This window comes from Canis lupus, chromosome 8 (assembly GCF_048164855.1).
Source record: "Canis lupus baileyi chromosome 8, mCanLup2.hap1, whole genome shotgun sequence".
NCBI lineage: Eukaryota > Metazoa > Chordata > Mammalia > Carnivora > Canidae > Canis > Canis lupus.
This window is the reverse complement of record NC_132845.1, coordinates 18,500,674-18,513,031: the sequence shown is the minus strand read 5'-3', so window position 1 is coordinate 18,513,031 and position 12,358 is coordinate 18,500,674. Positions and strand designations below refer to the sequence as shown.

The 12,358-nt window shown below is 44.8% G+C and overlaps 1 protein-coding gene across 13 annotated transcripts in view; it reads right to left on the bottom strand.

The window, feature by feature from the left end:
• The window catches only part of LRRC8B (leucine rich repeat containing 8 VRAC subunit B), an 85,627-nt gene extending 75,169 nt beyond the window's left edge, over positions 1–10,458 (bottom strand). For 8 of the 13 annotated variants that reach the window (XR_012035016.1, XR_012035013.1, XR_012035012.1 and 5 more), the window contains exon 1: positions 10,374–10,417. The gene's annotated coding sequence lies outside the window, so the exon portion shown is untranslated. Of the gene's footprint in view, positions 1–10,373 lie in introns of all 13 variants that reach the window. The other 5 variants (XR_012035020.1, XM_072834400.1, XR_012035022.1 and 2 more) reach the window with 4 other exon arrangements.
• Between the last annotated feature and the right edge of the window lie 1,900 nt (positions 10,459–12,358).

Genomic DNA, 12,358 nt, shown 5'->3' with positions numbered 1-12,358 from the left:
AGGGTACTTTGGTAGAATCTACTCTAGATCACCAATTAATCTTTGTCTAAAAGTGCCTGCTTCAAAACACCAGATGTCCTCTTGATTCTAGCCAGCTCCTTTTTCCTTTTTCACCATTTATCTTTTCCCACATTCTGAAAGAAAGGCAAATATTTCATTTTTCAGGAGTCTGCTTACAGTGAGTGCATTGCCTTGGGATATAAAACTCTCCAAGCCCCAAGCAGAGGGCCATTTTGAAATACCTGTAAAAGTTATAGATGCAATGAAAGTGAATGACTTTCATGACTAAGAAACAAATCTTTTTGGAGTCAGGGGGAAGTTTCCAATTTTTTTGCTTCAAATGCTAGAGCAAGACCTAATCAATAGACAATAGAAAACTGAAAAGAAAAGAAAAACTGAAAATCATTTTTGTGATCAATCACTAGCTAACTTTTGGCATGTAACTAGGAGTTTAAAAAATAGAGTAGGGGCACCTGGGTGACTCAATCAGTTTAACATCCGACTTTTGATTTTGGCTCAGGTTATGATCTCAGGGTCGTGAGATGGAGCCCTGTGTCCAGCTCCATGCTAGGTGCGGAGCTTCCTTAAGATACTCTCTTTTCCTCTGCCCTTCCTCTCCTCTAAAAAAGAAACAGTAAAATTATACTACCTTCTTCCCTATATACTTATTTATGTAGCAAGATTTCTTAAATACTACATTAAAAAAAGAAACACTTGATTTGATAATAAAGGCTACCTTACTCTACCAATAAGTAATATTTATGTATAAACTATTTTTAAGCCCCAAGCATCTCACTGAGAGATAATTTGCCTGCAAAAGTGTACCTATATCTAAAAATGATTCATCAAAATTTTAATATACTTGTTGTTCTGATCAATTGTTTACTAGTAAAAATCATGACAACTTAATCCAAAAGAAATTTTATTTAACAGGGCCTTATTGTCACAAGAAGTTTTAAAAAAGATATACAGTACTCGTAAATGTGTGTGTCTCTTAAGAGTTTGAAAAGGTAATCAATGAAAGATTTTCAAACATAAGAATGTTACACTGGGATTAAGTTTTATAGGAAAAGAGAAATGAAATGAGTTCCATAAATGAAACAACTATGTAAAATTCCTGACTTCTGGAAAAGCTTGTTCATATGTTTTTTATTCATATGTTTTTTAGATGATGTTATAATAGACATGAAATCGTTTTGGTATTTAATTTAGCTTCCATTGGGTACATTACAAAGAGTTTTTAAAGGAAATCAGTATAGGGATCCCTGGGTAGCGCAGTGGTTTAGTGCCTGCCTTTGGCCCGGCGCATGATCCTGGAGATCCAGGATCGAATCCCACGTCGGGCTCCCTGCATGGAGCCTGCTTCTCCCTCTGCCTGTGTCTCTGCCTCTCTCTCTCTCTCTGTGTGACTATCATGAATAAATAAATAAATAAAATCTTTTAAAAAAAATAATTAAAGGAAATCAGTATAGTATCAAATGTCATCTTTCACAACTATTTAAATCATAATTAAAAACTTTAGTTATTAACTTATATTTATTTATTTTGAAATGTTTTATTTATTTGAGACACACAGAGAGAGCACAAGCAGGGGAGGGGCAGAGGGAGAGAGACAAGCAGACTCCTCACTGAGTGGGGAGCCCAACATGGGGCTTGATCCAGGACCCTAAGATCATGACCTGAGTCCAGGTCAGATGCTTAACCAACTGAGCCACCCAGGTACCCCTAGATATTAACTTTTAAAATGTATGAGGAGAGCACATAGTTTTTCAAAATCCTTTTAGAGATCTAGAAGAAAAACATTCAGAGATATTACTCTAAACTACCTCTAAGCCAAGAGCTTGCACTGACTTAAGAAGTTTTTACTTCTAATAAACAAAACCAAGACTATTTCAGAAAAGTGCAAAATCTGTCGGAAGCATCCCCTGCAAGTTACCAAATCCATAACTCAACACAGTAAATATTCAGTAAACACTAGCTCATTGACAAAATATTTTGGCCATTCAACTGATATCTATTAACAGCATATATACGCAAAATTGCTTCCTACTTCTAATCTTCATAGAGAGTTTTCAAATTTTGGTCAAATATCAGTCAAAAGTATTTACCGACACAAATCTCAGGACTAGGTAATAAGTATGTGGGGTTTTATTCCTAATTCTTTCCCAGAAATTCATGTATATGCCAAGCATGATGTCTGGGCCAGGAAGCCCAGGAGATGAACAAAACAATCCTTATGGGGCACCTAGGAGGTGACAGATGTGTTCTCTGGCATAGGTATTACAACAGGTGTACAAAACCCAGAGGCAGCACAGGGGAGGGAATGTGGAGCTCTGCTGGGTGGCAGGCAGAGAGAGGGCGTCTGCAAAGGTCTTTCAGTATAGGTATGCTTGAACTGATCCTTGAAAAATGGGCAGATGTTTGACAAGAGGCTACTAGCACCCCAAGTAGAGGGAAGGAACAAAGCCATAGAGTACAGCCACCTGGCTACCTCATGCCTTGCTCCCTATACTGCAAATAGTTTAGGATGGCTGGTATGCGACTGTGACCATGCACACTGTCCATGGTGGATGCATTGGTGATTTAGAAATGACAGGGTGGCAAGAGGTGAAGCTGGAAAATTGTGGAAGCAGACAAAGGAAGACTTGATTATATGGTTCACCAAGGCCTTTGGACTTGATCCTGTGGCAAAGCAAGTCATTAAAGGTTATTGAACTGGGCAGTCATGGTATGAGATTTGCCTTTCAGAATGATTATTTTCCTGCAGTATGGACAACTAACTTGCAGGGTGGAGGATACAGAAGACTACAAACTGAACAACCAGCTGGAAGACCATTAGCAGTTATCCTGGAAGATACTCAAGGCAGTAAAAGCGCTGTGCAGGAAGGGTGCAGATGGGAAAAAACTGAAGGGCATGGCCCCTGGACAAATTGGTTACAAACTGTATAAGGAGCAGTTTTGGGGAATGAGGCAAGGAGAAGCCCAGAATGACTTCTAGAGTTCTATGGGTGATGTAATTGGGTAAATAGTATTGCTATTCACAAAAAATATGGAGCCTAAAGACAAATAACAAAAAAAAAAAAAAAAAAAGACAAATAACAAGTTTTGGGGAAACAAAAGTACATTTAGTACAGTGACTCCCTCATTTATTCTTTGAAATGGACAGTGCAAGTATTAGCCCCAATCTCTGTTCAAAGAAGTAAAAAAATTTGCCCAATATCACATGCAATAGTTTGGAAAGCTTACTATATACCAGGCTCAAGAGCAGGTAAACAAGGAAGACCCATTCATTCAATTTCAGGTAAGGGGAATAGGAGAAAAATAAGCAATTAATCAAGATCAGAAAGACTATGATGGGGTAGGTGAGGGGGGCATAGGAACTTTATCAGAGGAGGTCAGAGAAAGTATCTCTGAAGTCCCATTTGAGCTGACCTTTCATTGAGAAGGAAGCATTCATGAAAATTCATAAAGAGCATTTCTGGACACAGTATAGCAATTGAGAAATCCCTGAGGTAGGAACAAAGTTGGTGTGTCACTGAGGGAGAAATGCCAAATATCGGGGCAGGTGTGGAATGAGAGCAAGTCCCAGTTCAAAGGGTATTCTTGGGAGGGTGTGGGAGGGCAAAGGTGAAAAACTTGCGGGCCCCTTAGGGCAGCACTAGCATAGCAAACTCTCTTGGGGAAGCCTGCAACCTGACCACCATACACAACACTGGCATCTGAGAAACTGCACCATGACTCACAAACGCTTTTGGAAGACAAGCCATTGCTCAGTGAAGACTGCCTATTTTGGCATTGAAATAGGGCCAAGAACAAACTCATTTAGTTTTGCCTAGAGAGATGAGCTTTAAAATCTTTAGATGAACAAAATTCATTTTATATTTATCCACTCAGAGCAAGAAACAATCTGCACTAAAATGGCAGGTGGCTCTGCCCCCAAGGCTTGGTCATGCCCTAACACACTACCTAGAAGCAGAACCTCCTTGCCCACCCTCCAAGGTTCGCAGCTGGATCAGAAAGGCAACATTTCCTCCAAAGTTTCCTCCAATAGCTCAGCTAGAGGGCAGGGAAAAATGGTACCCCATTGCCAATATGCTGAGCTGGGTTCTTGTCTACGTCCTCCTGAAAGCTGAGGAGCAACTGGATGTTGCGGTTGTCTACTAACACAGGCCACCTGAGGCACAGTAGTCTAGCCAGCGATCCGGAACACACTGCCCATGCCCCCTATCCTGTGGCCATTTTCCACTGCTGCTTTATGGACTCCCTAGTTTTCTGCCAATAATCTTTCATATGGCCCTCACTCAACCAAATGGCTTTAAGTTCCACTTGCTAAGGGTGATGCAGATCAACCCTATGACCCTCTCTGAAAAGACTCTACTTTAAAGCCAACTTTCTCAGATGCATCTGCTTGGTATATCAAAAAAAAAAAAAAAAAAAATCTGTATTTAAACTCTGCTAATGTAGCATGAATAAATTATAAAATAATTAAATTATTTCTGAATTATGTAGCCCCTTTCAGAGTATCACATTGAGAAGGTATAGCTTATATGCACTTCCTTTAAAGATGGCTCTAAGCATTATGAAATGCCTTCTTTGGAATGGTGCTGGAAACCTGTGACACATTACGATTCATGCCTAGGGGCAGGCTCATTTCATGTTTGAGCTCATTTCAAACTACACTCCCACACCATCTCTTTACTTCAGCTCACTGGCCAATTTTTTTCTTCCTCAAGTCATCATTTAACCTCTGACCATAGGACATTCACATGTGCTTCTATACCACCTGTACTTCCCTTTAAAAAAATAAAAAAAGATTTTATTTATTTGAAAGAGAGAGCATGAGCAGAAGGAGAGACAGAGGGAGCAGGGGGAGAGGGGGAGGGAGAAGGAGACTCCCTGCAGAGCAGGGAGCCCAATGCAGGCTTGATCCCAGGATCCTGAGATCAAGACCTGACCTGAGCTGAAAGCAGACACAACCGACTGAGCCATCCAGGTTTCCCTTTCCTTCTTAACAACTTTTGTAGTGGCAATTTTTCACTTGCCACTTACATTTACTTGCTTCATTCACCTGTCTCCTTTAGTAACCTGCAACCTCCATGGGGGCAGGACCATGTACATTTTTGCTTACCTTCTATCCCCAGAACCTGGCACAGTACCTGGCACACAGGAGCTGTTTACTAAATAGATGCTAAAAAAATACTATGAAATATAGTCATTGGTGGAAATGCTTCAGCTTCTGAAAGCAGATCAACAACAACAACAACAACAAAAAAAAATCATTCAAGCCAAGGTTGAAGAAGGTTAAGGCTGAGCTGTTCTGTTTTTGATTAAAAAAAAAAAAAAAAGAAACAGGAAAGACTTTGCTGCTATTTGTGTTTAAACTGATTTTGGAGACAATTCTCAAAAAGTGTACACCAATTTAACAATACTTATTTGGATATGTATGAAGATGAACAATTTTAAAACTTTTTAAAAATGGAATAAGAGTTCATTCTCAGAAAGATTCACCCAGATTAAGCCAAATTAAAAAAAAAAAAGTTACCACTTAATTTATCAGGCAGTTTATTAGAGACTCTACTTTAATCCTCCCGATTCTTACCCTCAACTTGAAGATAAGAAAATTGAGGATACGAGGATACAAGAGGCTATGGTTGCATCCTGAGTAAGTGGCAGAGCCAGGTTTCACATGCAGGTCTATTTGATTATAAGAGCTATATTTTTAATCTAAGCCATGTGTTAAGCTCAGAAGTAAATGCTGATAGTAATAATGCATTGCACTCTCCCATGAAAAGGCAAATGACTACAAACAGTCTCATTCTACCAACTGGGGCAAATATTTAAGTTTAATTTAAAAAATTAGGATTTGGATGCCAAGGATTAGCAGGGAAACTAGACAATTTATGACAAAGGAATATAGAGACACATGAACTATCATTTACTGAAAGCTTGTTTTATGCCAGCTATTGTATTAGATGCCTTAATGTTAATATTTCCTTTAATTTTAAGCATCCTGTAAAGTAGGAAATAATAGTCAAGAAAGAAGAGGTGTAGAATAACTGTGGTGTTTGGCTGCCATAATGTTCCTTCCCTCCTTCCTAAGGATGTGAATCATTCACATTGAATGGGGCCCAAGGTTGTTGAGAATAAGGACAATATTCTCCAGTCTCTATTCTAGCTAGGTGAGGTCACATTACCAAGTTCTGGCCAAAGAGATGTGACAAGGAGTGTATGATGAAATTTCTGTAAGAGATCATGGTCTCTTGCCTTTCCCCTTTTTTCCTACCTTCCTTTCCTCCTTTCTACTACTTGGAACCGAAGTGTGATGGCGAAGGCTCCATCTAGGACCATGAAGTTGAGGGCCTCTTCTGATGTGTCATAGATCTGTAAGATGGAATCAGCCTAGGTCTCAAAAGGCTGTAAAATCATTATACCAGCCTGGATTGTCTCTCCAAAAACTTTTTTTTAGTGAAAGAGAAACAACACTTTGTTTAAACCACTGTTCTTTGCAGTCTCTGTAACTGGCAGCTAATCTTAACTAACCCAGCAACTAGTTCATCAGGCCCCTCTACAAAGTCCACACTCAGGCAGAAGCTGAAGAACTCCTGTTTATCATTTGCAATATATTGGGGGAAGAGGGCAATGTAAAAATGGTGAAAAGGAATTTGATGGAAGAAAAGTAGTAAGGTTCAAATATGCTCTCAAATCTGCACACCTGAGAAAGGATTGGAAGGAATATGGTACTCAACAATAAAGAATTTAGTCTCCATCAGGAATGGGTGGGGGGAGAGCTCAGTCACCTGCACAGGGCTGGCAATGGAAAAGAAACAGAAGCAGTGCAGCTGGGAGCTTCTGAGAAAGATGCTGTTGGCATGTTGGCTGAGGAGTAAGCACTGGGGAATGGAGCCCTGGAAATGGCCACAGGATGAGACTGACAAGAAGGAAGAATTACAAGGAACTCTGAAATTGAAGAAGCAGGAGATGAAGTTCAAAGATACACAGTCTGGAAAGGGACAAGCAGAAGCATGTGACCCGTATCAAAGACAGCATAAAGGTCGAAAAGGCAAAAGGAAAGTTCAAGAACAGAGCTCCGACAACTCATTTTTATTCATTTCCTTTACACAGGTTCACAACAGCATTGAAGACGTGAATTTAAATTGTATTGCAATTGAGCAGAATCCTAAATGAGAGGAAGTCATAGAACAGGGAGTTTATTATTACCCTTTCCTCAATTTCTAAATGAACAACAGTGGTTAAGACCTTAGCAGAGAGATTCAGTGATTAGAATTAGGCCTCATTTTATTTAAGATCAATCTTCATAATTCAGAAAAGGAAAAATAATGTCCACCAAAGACATTATTTTATTTACTTTTAAAAAAGATTTTATTTATTTATTTATGAGAGAGAGAGAGGCAGAGACACAGGCAGAGGGAGAAGCAGGCTCCACGCAGGGAGCCTGACATGGGACTGGATCCCGGGTCTCCAGGATCACGCCCTGGGCTGAAGGCGATGCTAAACTGCTGAGCCACCCAGGCTGCCCAAAGACATTATTTTAAATGACAGAAAAAAAAAAAAAAATTCACAATAAAGGTATGTGGAAAGTGTAGAAAATATAGATGGGAAATAAAATGAAAGTAGGTGATAGCAATAAAAGTAAAGACAGGAATATGAAAATATACACGGCAGAGATCAGAATGCATTCTACAGCTGGTGAAAAAAAAATCCTATGCTAGAACTGGACCTCCCAGATTCCCTTTGAGTGGTCACAGGCCTGAACTGTTTGTGGAACATCCAGCATTCTCTTAGTCAGGGGGACCAGGGAGGGACATGCTACGTGGAAGGCAATGCAAACCATTCCACCAAGTCTGGAGTAACACGACAGGTCTGGCGTAGGTTCATCTCTGATATTTTCAGTGTATGCTAGAAGGAGGATGGAAAGGAGAAACAAAAATAAAATGTGGAAATTCAACTTGAGAGACACCAAATAAAACCTAAGGATTAAATAGGCTGGGTTCTTTTTCTGTATGAGCAGTAAAAAAAAAAAAAAAAAAAAAAAAAAATTAGAAAAGCATATAAAAATACTCAGATACCATTAAGAAGGATTTGAAAATAAAATTTAACTCGTTCACAAATAAAAACTTTGGCTAAAGCATGAATCTTCTAACTACTAAAATATTTGCCCGCTTCAAGGAAACAAGACAAAAACAACACAAATTTCAGGCCACTGCAGGAAAATTACCCACACAGTCTTATACAACTTGGAGTGACAATGGAATATTATTGAGCGCTAAAAAGAAATGTGCTATCAAGCCATGAAAAGACCTAGAGGATACTTAAATGCATAACACTAAGTGGAAGAAGCCAGTCTGGAAAGGCTACAGACTGCATGATTCCAACTATGGCATCCTGGAAAAGGCAAAACTATGGAGACCATGAGAGGATCAGTGGTCATTAATGGGGAGGGAAGGATGCAAGGTGGAGCACAAAGGATTTTTTAGGGCAGTGATAATGTGATCTAGGACCACAGTCTGTTATGAAACTGGTGGATAACGCGTCACCATACATTTGTACACCAAGAGTGAACCCTAATGTAAACTATGGACTTTGGGTGATAACGAAGTATCAGGGTAGGCTCACTGAGTGTAACGAATGTACCACTCTGGCAAGGGCATGTTGATAATGGGGCAGGCTACACATGGGGGGGGGGGGCTTTAAGGGAAACCTCTGCACTTTCCTTTCAATTTTGCTGTGAACCTAAAGTTGCTCTAAAAAATAAAGTCAAAAAAAAAAAAAAAAAAAAAAACCAACTTGGAGGATCCGGTATCTTTTTTCAGTTGTATTGATTAGGGCCATTTTCATCTTAATTAACGTGGTGCTTTCACTGTGAGGATTCCGAAGAATGAAACAGCAACGTGGAATGGTCTCACAAAAGGAAATCTTACCAAATAGTCAAATAAAATCACTCCATATGTGAAAATACACGTTAGGCTGGATATGTTGGAACACCCTTCCGGGTGAAGAAAAACAGAACAAGTTTGAAAGAATAGTAAATTTAATTCTAAAGTGGAGATTTTTATTTTTTGCTGTAATAAAAACACTTTAGGGGGGTAGTGGGTACAAGAAAAAGTGCCGTGACTCAAGTGTACATACAATCTGTGACAACTTTGCCTCCCTCGTTACTTGAACTAAAAAGTAATGTCACACATGGTAAGGCTTATATTCTTAAATCACACAGGCCCAACTACTTGGGGGATTAGCTGTCACTTTATATCCTCTTCACGAGTGGTGCTACCGACTAGGAAGGCCAGGGGCCAAAGAAAGTCACCTTGGCACCCACGACTCAAAGGAGCAGTTTTGGTTTCTCAGGAGGTGCAACCTGGACATCCTAGGAATGCGGTTATCCTGCGTTTTGACTTCTTTTGAGCACTTCAAGCCTACACTTGGGTGTCAGGGACAGAACAGTCTGATGAAGACACAGGCCATCTGATTTTCTCCTAGAAAGCGGGGCACAAATGGACTATTTCAAACTGGCTACATATCTGCAATTTAAGATTTCCCTACTGCCATCTCTTCACGGAGTCTCAAAAACAGTTTTCAGGCAAGGCAGACGTATTGGAGAAAGTTCAGGCGCAGGGTTCTGTTTCGAAATTTCCTTTTCTTGGGAAGGGAAAGGGGGTCGCGGAGAGTCTTTCTTGCACCAAGCGCAAGTCTTCCACAAATGTCATCTGACTGGAGGCAACCTATGGACTTTGGGAAGTCAGTTGGGACAGAGTCACGAGCCAGCACCTCTGACCTCTCGGGACCTGCTCGCCTGGAGCCCGGGAGCCCGGGAGGACAGTGCTGGCTTCCCCGCGTGGGCAGAGGTCGCCCCCGCCGCGCCCTTCCCGGCAGGGGAGCAGCGCCAGCGCCGTCAGACGCGGGGACCCGGGGTTCGGGCAGCGGCGGCGGCAGCAGCGCCGGGGCGGGGGGGGGGGGCGGGGGGCCGGGCGGGCGCCCCCGGGAGAGGTGCGCTCGCCCCCGCCCGGCCCCGCAGCCGCCCCGCGCCCCGCGCCCCGCCCCGCGCCCCGCACCGCGCCCGGACCAGCGGCGGCGCCCGGACCCCGCGGCGGCGCGGACACCCAGGGGCCCTCCTGGCCGCGGCCGCCCGCCCCGTCGCCCGAACGACCCCGGCACCCGGCGGCGCCCCTTCTCGGGGAGGGGGCTCGCTCCCGCTCTCCGGGGGCGCCCGGGCAGCCGCGCCGCCGCGCCACCTGCCCGCAGGCCCGGCTCGAGCCGCAGGTGAGCCTCGCACCTGCGCGCGGCCCCACCTGCTGCGCCCCGCGCCCCGCGCCCCGGGCTCCGCCGCCGCCAGCGGGGGGCGCCCCGCCGCGACCTACCTGCCTGCGCGACCCCGGCCCCGGGCGCCCGCGCTCCCCGCCGCGTGCCCCGCGCCCCCGGACGCCGCCCCGCGGGCTCGGTCCCGGCTGCCGGCCGCGGCGGGCTCAGCGGGAAGCCCCGGCGCTGCCGGGCTCGCCGCCTCCGACCGGCTCCATTGTGACGCGGCGCGTCGGGCCGGCCAATCGCGGCGCGGCGGCGCGAACCGCTGACTCGGTTGGCGGGCGGGGGGGCGGGGCCTGCGCGGCGGCGGCGGCGGCGGCGGCGGCGGCGGCGGCGGCGGGGGAAGAGGACCGGGAGGGCGGCCGCCGCGGGACCCCGGCGCCCCGGGCCTCGCCCCCGCCCCCGCCCCCCCCCCCCCCCCAGCGCGCCGCGTGGCCCCGCGCTCCGCTCGCCGGCAGCCGGCCCGGGCGTGTCCGCGGGCGCCCCCGACCCGCTCGCTCTGGGCGTGTTGGGCCGCCGGGGAGCCCCGCCGGCGCACGTGGGAGCCCGCCCGCCCCGCGGCCCCGACCGGCCGCGCTCAGGTCCCCGGTGCGGGCCGCCCGCCTGGGCCCGGCTCGCTTCCCCCTGCGGCGGCGGCGGCGGGGGGGGGGGGGGGGGGGCGGGGGCGGGGGCGAGGTCGGGGCGCGCCGCGTCCTGGGGCAGAGAATTCGAACCCAGGAATTCGGGGGCTAAACCTTGTCGTTCTCCTTCAGGCCCCACTCGCATCCCCACCCCAGATTTATCTGGGTTTTTTAAATTTTATTATTATTATTTTATTTATTTATTTATTATTTATTTATTTATTTTGCACAGAGTATCATCAACACAATGATTCAATTAGGCGACATTGATATCTCTCAGTTGCTATGGCAATCACATTCCCATTAGAAAAAAAAACATGTTGGGATCCCCGGGTGGCTCAGCGGTTTAGCGCCGCCTTCGGCCCAGGGCGTGATCCTAGAGACCCGGGATCGAGTCCCGCATCGGGCTCCCTGCATGGAGCCTGCTTCTCCCTCTGCCTGTGTCTCTGCCTCTCTCTCTCTCCCTCCCTCTTTCTCTCTCTCTCTCATGAATAAATAAAACCTTGGGGAAAAAAAAATGTTTGTACAGGGGCTTCCCAAAGGAATAAAATGAAGACCCTAAAAGCATTGGGGCGGCGTTATCTGGTGGGCTTGTGTAAATGTGAGTAAAGTCATTGGCGTGACTGAGTTCTGTGAGACCAAATTGTGTCCGCAAAGACTGTTGAGATTGGGACTACAATTTATATTACTCTGAAAGGACCCCTAACTCTGGGAAACGAACAAGGGGGTGGTGAAAAGGGAAGTGGACCGGGGATTAGGGTGACTGAGTGACGGGCACTGAGTGGGGGGCACTTGATGGGATGAGCACTGGGTGTTATGCTATATGTTGGCAAATTGAACTCCAATAAAAAGAAATTTTAAAAAATAAGTAAATTACTCGGAGTAGGAAGCAGGCTGTCTCTCTGACACTGCTCTGTTCTTTCCTTGTCCACTCCATTCTGGGTTGGCAGCTGTCTTCTTGGAGGAAAGGTTGAAAGAACATTTCAGCACTTCCTCATTCATAGAGTTTTTTTGAGTTTATATGTGAGATGCTGTGTGTGTGCAGATCTATTAAGCCAATTTAGGTTTAGGTGTGCTCCTCAAAGGGCTTACCACCTGGAGAGGAAGATAAACAGAATTAAATATGAAACCAGGAAAAAAGTGAGTGTTATAAGCTGATTATAAAGTCATGAGATTCAGAATTGAAAATGTCTAATTTTCCATATGTATCTTTGAATGTTTGGAAAGGACTTTTTCCCTTTCCTTCCAAATTCATGGACAGATAATCCATCTTCTATGACAGCAATATCACTACTTGTGTGACTGGGAGTAGTTATTTCACCTCCTTGGGAATCAAGCTCTTGGTTTATAAAAGATTATAAACTAGGTGATTGCTAAGATTCCAATTCTAATGATGGTATGAATTAAAAAGTGACTCCCAGGGA